We start from the raw sequence: 7,648 nt of genomic DNA, 5'->3' as shown, positions 1-7,648 counted from the left end.
ATTTGGTTGCCAAATCTCATGCGTGCAATGCACGCGTACCTTACTAGTCTAAATGGTGTCTGTGTGTGTTGTGCGTGTTAAACACATCGTACGTAGTATATCATACTAGTCTAAATTGTCTTTTTTTGGTACACGTTAAGCTTGTTCTCCCAAAATTTCAAGCCACGCCTTGTTATGCCGAATTTTCAAGCTAGCGTCTCTGTCTATCGTGCTGCGAAACTCCCGCCTCTTCAACCGCGCCTTGTTAGCCCGAAATATTTAAGATATATCTTTGTCTCGCTGTGCTCCGACAACTCCCTCCATCTCAACCCGCGCCTTGCTATTCCAAAATTACAACGCGCGTGAAAACTACCACCTCCTGTGAAATCCCGACACGCGAAATGCCCGTGATACCCCTGAACCGAAAGAACCGCCTCAAATCGGTGGGGGTACTTTCGTAACTTACCCCACATTTCGGACAAACACGTCCCTAAGCTATGGTTCCCCACTCCCATCCCATCCGCCCACCCATTCGTACACCGAGGCCGGCAAAACCCGCGAAGCCGCACACCCTCCTCCGTCTGCCACCCAGCGTGATTGGCTGTCAGAGGAGGGGAAGAAGATCTTAGGCGTCTGGAGATGGAGCCCGAGGTACTGCTCCGCTGTGATGAAGGGTTTCATCATTGGAGCAGCTTCGGTGAGTTGTACGACGCTGAGGCTGAAGCAGGAGCATCCTCACCGGCCAACCCAATCACGCTGAGATCGACATGGCTTCGCCAAAGAGGTTGTACACTTCTCAACATGCTTCTTTGCATCCTGTGATCTTCCAATTCTTGTGAACCAAACACCTAGATTGGCAGAATCCTGTGTTTTTAAATTCTATGTTTTGCACGTGTATTCCTATCCTATTCCTGTCTATTTCCTATCCCTGCATTGTTAGAATCCTCAAATTCAAACAAGCCCTTACACAATTACTTCTGTTACAGGTATGTGTCAAAGAAAACCTTGTGTGGTTTGTCCTGCTCCTGCGGTGTTGTGTTCCACCCCAGCTTAGCTGCACCAACGACGGAAGGGTTCACCACAGCAGGGATCCGCTCTCCAGACTGTCTTTCGCCGCCTTAGATCTTCTTCCCCGCTGCTGGCAGCCACGACAACTGCATTACCATCATCAACTGGGCAGATGACCTTGAGGACTACATGGGTCCGCAAGAGAGGTCGCACTCTTTCGTGTCTCCTTACATTATGCATCGCTTAATATGATGACATGCTACTTTATCATCGTGTTCACCTATTAGACTCTGACTCAGGTCCAAACTTATGCTGAAACTCGAGTTTTTAAATGGTTGTGGGGTACATATCTGGGCAGCAATATCTCGTTAATCTCGGGTGTCTACTATGAGTTTCATGTTGGGTGCAAACAAATATTAAAGGATCCATTATCTGTATTTTTTAACTAAAGCTATTATCCGCCTGCTATCATTTGTTTTGGGTCTATCCACAGTTTGCTAGCATCTGATAGAGGCAAAGGTGTCCCGTCTTTCGATGAGATGATGGATATCGCTTTGGTGGAAGTCGACTTTGACGATCCGACTACGAACGTGCGAGGACGTCGCGCCTTAGCAATCGCTAAACCAACTCCGAGAGGTTATTGACCACGCCGGAGCACGATCAACCTGACCACGAGGGTCTGTTTCCTGCGAGCAAACGAAGAACAAGCAAGAAACTAAGATTGCAATCTGGATATTGTGAATATAAGAAGAAAGCTTTATTGATCAATGTGGGGTTCTGTGACGCCTTTGTCTGGTCGTTGAACACAAACGAAGTACGCGAAGTTGCAGCTATGGCGAACTTTTAATCTAAACAAAACCCAAAGTCTAAACGGTGCCCTAAGGGCTGTATATATGGAGGAAGAGAGGGGGAATTTCGTGGCCCTTGGTGGAGGGGTCCGAAATCAACCCTATCTCTTGTTTCCCCACACATACGGACTCTAAAAATAGCCTATACTTATGTATTTCGAAATTACATGGGCCTGGCCCAATAAAAAAGGTGACGCAGCACCTATAATAGCCTCTGGACGAAATTTATGAAGTGACATCTTGTATATTTCGTCCAAGGCTTCATGCACTCGTTATGGAGGCTTCAAAGACCTGAAATCATCACTTGTAACTCTGTTCTTGTTCCCCTTGCGCATGCCATCATCTCCATGCTTGTTCTTGCTCCAATGTTCATCCTTCTCCAAGCTAGGCCCTTCATTTGTAAGCAAAACAAATGTATCCAATTTAGGCAACATCATATTCTCATGAACATTAGAATCATTACCAAGAAACGAAAGTACCTGGTAATTTAGTTGGCGCGCGCGAGCTCTAGTAATTGGTCCAGTATGTATAGCAGCAGGGGCTGTGGGTGTAACAATGGTATTGATGTCCTCATCATCCTCCCCTTCTTGAAATGAAGTCGTCCTCGACGGAAGCTCATCTTCCTCACCCAAATAAGGCTTCAAATCTGCAATGTTAAAAGTGGGACTAACCCCAAAATCTGCAGGCAGCTCAAGTTTATATGCATTATCATTTATTTTCTCTAACACCTTAAAGGGACCATCAGTCCGTGGCATGAGCTTTGATTTGCGCAAATCAGGAAATCTATCCTTATGCAAATGTAACCAAACAAGATCTCCAGGTGCAAACACTACATGTTTTCTACCCTTATCTCCAGCAAGTTTATATTTGGCATTCATACGCTCAATGTTTTCCTTAGTTAACTCATGCATTTTTAAAATCAATTCAGCACATTGTTTAGCATCAAAATTAACCTTCTCCGAAGATGGAAGAGGCAACAAATCAATAGGTGCACGAGGTAGGAAACCATACACAACTTCAAAAGGGCACATCTTAGTAGTAGAATGCAATGAACGATTATAAGCAAATTCAATATGAGGCAAGCATTCCTCCCACATTTTCTTATTACTCTTCAAAACAGCCCTAAGCATAGTAGACAATGTTCTATTGACTACTTCAGTTTGGCCATCAGTTTGGGGGTGACAAGTAGTACTAAAAAGCAGTTTAGTCCCCAACTTAGCCCATAAACATCTCCAAAAGTGGCTAAGAAATTTAGTATCACGATCTGAAACAATAGTATTTGGCACACCATGTAAGCGAATAATTTCACGAAAGAACAAATCAGCAACATTAACAGCATCATCGCTTTTATGACATGGTATAAAGTGTGCCATTTTCAAGAATCTATCCACGACAACAAATATGCTATCCCTCCCCTTCTTTGTTCGAGGTAAACCTAAAACAAAGTCCATAGATATATCGTCCCAAGGAACACTAGATACAGGCAAAGGCATATATAAACCATGAGGATTGAGTCGTGACTTAGCTTTTTGACATGTAGTGCAGCGAGCAATAAAACGCTCAACATCCCATCTCATCTTTGGCCAAAAGAAATGTGTAGCAAGTACGTCCTCCGTCTTTTTCACGCCAAAGTGTCCCATTAATCCTCCTCCATGCGCCTCCTGCAACAACAAAAGACGAACGGAGCTAGCTGGAATGCATAGCTTGTTAGCACGAAACACAAATCCATCGTTAACGACAAACTTGTTCCACATTCTTCCTTCTTTACAATTCTGCATTACATCTTTAAAATCAGCATCATGCACATATTGATCTTTGATGGTCTCCAAACCAAATATTTTGAAGTCAAGTTGTGAAAGCATAGTATAGCGACGAGACAATGCATCAGCAATAACATTTTCTTTTCCCTTCTTGTGTTTAATGACATAAGGGAAAGTCTCAATGAATTCAACCCATTTAGCATGTCTACGATTCAGTTTAGCTTGACTTTTAATATGTCTCAAAGATTCATGATCAGAATGTATAACAAATTCTTTGGGCCATAAATAATGTTGCCATGTTTCTAAAGTCCGAACAAGAGCATATAATTCTTTATCATAAGTAGAATAATTCAGACTAGGCCCACTCAATTTTTCAGAAAAGTATGCAACAGGTTTGCCATCTTGTAATAACACACCTCCTAATCCAATTCCACTAGCATCACATTCAAGCTCAAAAGTCTTATTAAAATCAGGAAGTTGGAGTAAAGGAGCATGTGTCAACTTATCTTTCAATACCGTGAAGGCTTCTTCCTGTGCGGTACCCCAAAGAAAAGGCACATCTTTCTTTGTAAGCTCATTAAGAGGTGCAGCAATGGTGCTGAAATCTCTCACAAAACGCCTATAGAATCCAGCGAGGCCAAGAAAACTCCTCACTTGTGTGACCGTTTTGGGCTGTGGCCAACTCTCAATAGCTTCAATCTTGGCTTTATCAACTTCAATTCCCTGTGGAGTAACAACATAGCCAAGAAAAGATACTCGGTCGGTGCAAAAGGTGCACTTCCTGATGAGGACATCAATACAATTGTTACACCCACAGCCCCTGCTGCTATACATACTGGACCAATTACTAGAGCTCGTGCACGCCAACTAAATTACCAGGTACTTTCGTTTCTTGGTAATGATTCTAATGTTCATGAGAATATGATGCTGCCTAAATTGGATACATTTGTTTTGCTTACAAATGAAGGGCCTAGCTTGGAGAAGGATGAACATTGGAGCAAGAACAAGCATGGAGATGATGGCATGCGCAAGGGGAACAAGAACGGAGTTACAAGTGATGATTTCAGGACTTTGAAGCCACCATAATGGGTGCATGAAGCCTTGGACGAAATATACAAGATGCCACTTCATAAATTTCGTCCCGAGGCTATTTTAGGTGCTGCGTCACCTTATTATTGGGCCAGGCCCATGTAATTTCGAAATAGAAGTATAGGCTATTTTTAGAGTCCGTATGTGTGGGGAAACAAGAGATAGGGTTGATTTCGGACCCCTCCACCAAGGGCCACGAAATTCCCCCCTCTTCCTCCATATATACAGCCCTTAGGGCATCGTTTAGACTTTGGGTTTTGTTTAGATTAAAAGTTCGCCATAGCTGCAACTTCGCGTACTTCGTTTGTGTTCAACGACCAGACAAAGGCGTCACAGAACCCCACCTTGATCAATAAAGCTTTCATCTTATATTCGCAATATCCAGATTGCAATCTTAGTTTCTTGCTTGTTCTTCGTTTGCTCGCAGGAAACAGACCCTCGTGGTCAGGTTGATCGTGCTCCGGCGTGGTCAATAACCTCTCGGAGTTGGTTTAGCGATTGCTAAGGCGCGACGTCCTCGCACGTTCGTAGTCGGATCGTCAAAGTCGACTTCCACCAAAGCGAAATCCACCATCTCATCGAAAGACGGGACACCTTTGCCTCTATCAAATATTTTGAAGTCAAGTTGTGAAAGCATAGTATAGCGACGAGACAATGCATCAGCAATAACATTTTCTTTTCCCTTCTTGTGTTTAATGACATAAGGGAAAGTCTCAATGAATTCAACCCATTTAGCATGTCTACGATTCAGTTTAGCTTGACTTTTAATATGTTTCAAAGATTCATGATCAGAATGTATAACAAATTCTTTGGGCCATAAATAATGTTGCCATGTTTCTAAAGTCCGAACAAGAGCATATAATTCTTTATCATAAGTAGAATAATTCAGACTAGGCCCACTCAATTTTTCAGAAAAGTATGCAACAGGTTTGCCATCTTGTAATAACACACCTCCTAATCCAATTCCACTAGCATCACATTCAAGCTCAAAAGTCTTATTAAAATCAGGAAGTTGGAGTAAAGGAGCATGTGTCAACTTATCTTTCAATACCGAGAAGGCTTCTTCCTGTGCGGTACCCCAAATAAAAGGCACATCTTTCTTTGTAAGCTCATTGAGAGGTACAGCAATGGTGCTGAAATCTCTCACAAAACGCCTATAGAATCCAGTGAGGCCAAGAAAACTCCTCACTTGTGTGACCGTTTTGGGCTGCGGCCAACTCTCAATAGCTTCAATCTTGGCTTTATCAACTTCAATTCCCTGTGGAGTAATAACATAGCCAAGAAAAGATACTCGGTCGGTGCAAAAGGTGCACTTCCCAAGGTTACCAAACAAACGTGCATCACGTAGAGCAATAAAAACAGCACGTAAATGTTCCAAATGTTCTTCCAAAGATCTGCTATAAATCAGTATATCATCAAAATAGACTACCACAAATCGTCCAATGAAAACACGTAAAACTTCATTCATTAGTCTCATGAAAGTACTAGGCGCATTCGTTAACCCAAAAGGCATGACTAACCACTCATATAATCCAAACTTAGTTTTAAATGCTGTTTTCCATTCATCCCCCAATTTCATACGAATTTGATGGTATCCACTATGCAAATCAACTTTGGAGAATATTGTAGAGCCACTCAATTCATCAAGCATATCATCTAGCCTAGGAATAGGATGACGATAATGAATAGTAATATTATTAATGCCTCTACAATCAACACACATACGCGATGTACCATCCTTTTTCGGCACTAGAATAATAGGAATAGCACAAGGACTAAGGGATTCGCGTATATAACCTTTGTCGAGAAGCTCTTGTACTTGACGCATAATCTCCTTCGTCTCCTCTGGATTGGTACGGTATGGCGCACGGTTTGGCAGTGAAGCACCGGGAATTAAGTCGATCTGATGCACAATCCCTCGAATAGGTGGTAATACCGGTGGCACGACTTGTGGAAAGACGTCGGCGAACTCCTGCAAAATGTTAGTGATAGCAGGAGGCAAAGAGGAAGGCACGTCCTCGAATGAAAATAATGCCTCTTTGCACACAAAAGCATAGCAAACAGATTTGCTGAAATCTAGCTCATCAATATCAGATTTGGTGGCAAATAAACATGCACTTTTCAATTTAATTTCAGAAGCAACACTAGATGGTTTATTATTAGGCTTCATTTGTTGCTCAAATTCTTTTGCCACAATCTGATTTTCACTCTTATTCTTCTCTTGTTTTGCTTTATTAGCTCTATTAATATCATCTTTCAAAATAGAATCAGGAGTCACAGGAAGCAAAGTAATATTTTTATCCTTATGAATAAGAGTATACTGATTGTTTCTACCATGGTGTACAGATTTTTTTATCAAATTGCCATGGTCTACCAAGTAATAAGGAACATGCTTGCATAGGTACCACATCACAATCAACATAATCAGCATATGTAGATATACTAAAATGCACACGAACAGTATGTGTTACCTTAACCTTGCTGCTGTTGTTGAACCATTGGATGTAGTAAGGATGTGGATGTGGTCTTGTGGTGAGAGAAAGCTTCTCCACCATCTCCATGCTAGCCAAGTTGTTGCAGCTCCCTCCATCTATGATGACGCGCATAGAACGTTCTTTCACAACTCCCTTGGTATGGAACAAATTGTGCCTCTGATTTTGCTCAGCTTGTGTGACCTGCACACTCAAAACACGTTGAGCAACTAAACATTCATACCTGTCAGTGTCTTCTGGAGCCATGTATTGCGTCTCATGATCAGAATCATCTCCACCATGTTCTTCACGTGTAATAAGAGCCAAAGTCTCCTCATCATAGTCACTAGCGGACTCATATCCACCATCCGCGGTAGCAATCATCACACGCGGAGATTTGCATTCTCTCGCATAATGACCTCCTCCCTTACAACGACGACAAATAATATCACTTGTGTGCCCTGTTGATGCCATGGAAGAAGAAGAACTCTGT

The sequence above is a fragment of the Triticum dicoccoides genome, chromosome 6A (genome assembly GCF_002162155.2).
Source record: "Triticum dicoccoides isolate Atlit2015 ecotype Zavitan chromosome 6A, WEW_v2.0, whole genome shotgun sequence".
Taxonomy (NCBI): domain Eukaryota; kingdom Viridiplantae; phylum Streptophyta; class Magnoliopsida; order Poales; family Poaceae; genus Triticum; species Triticum dicoccoides.
The sequence above is the reverse complement of the archived record's forward strand: the minus strand, read 5'-3'. Positions refer to the sequence as shown.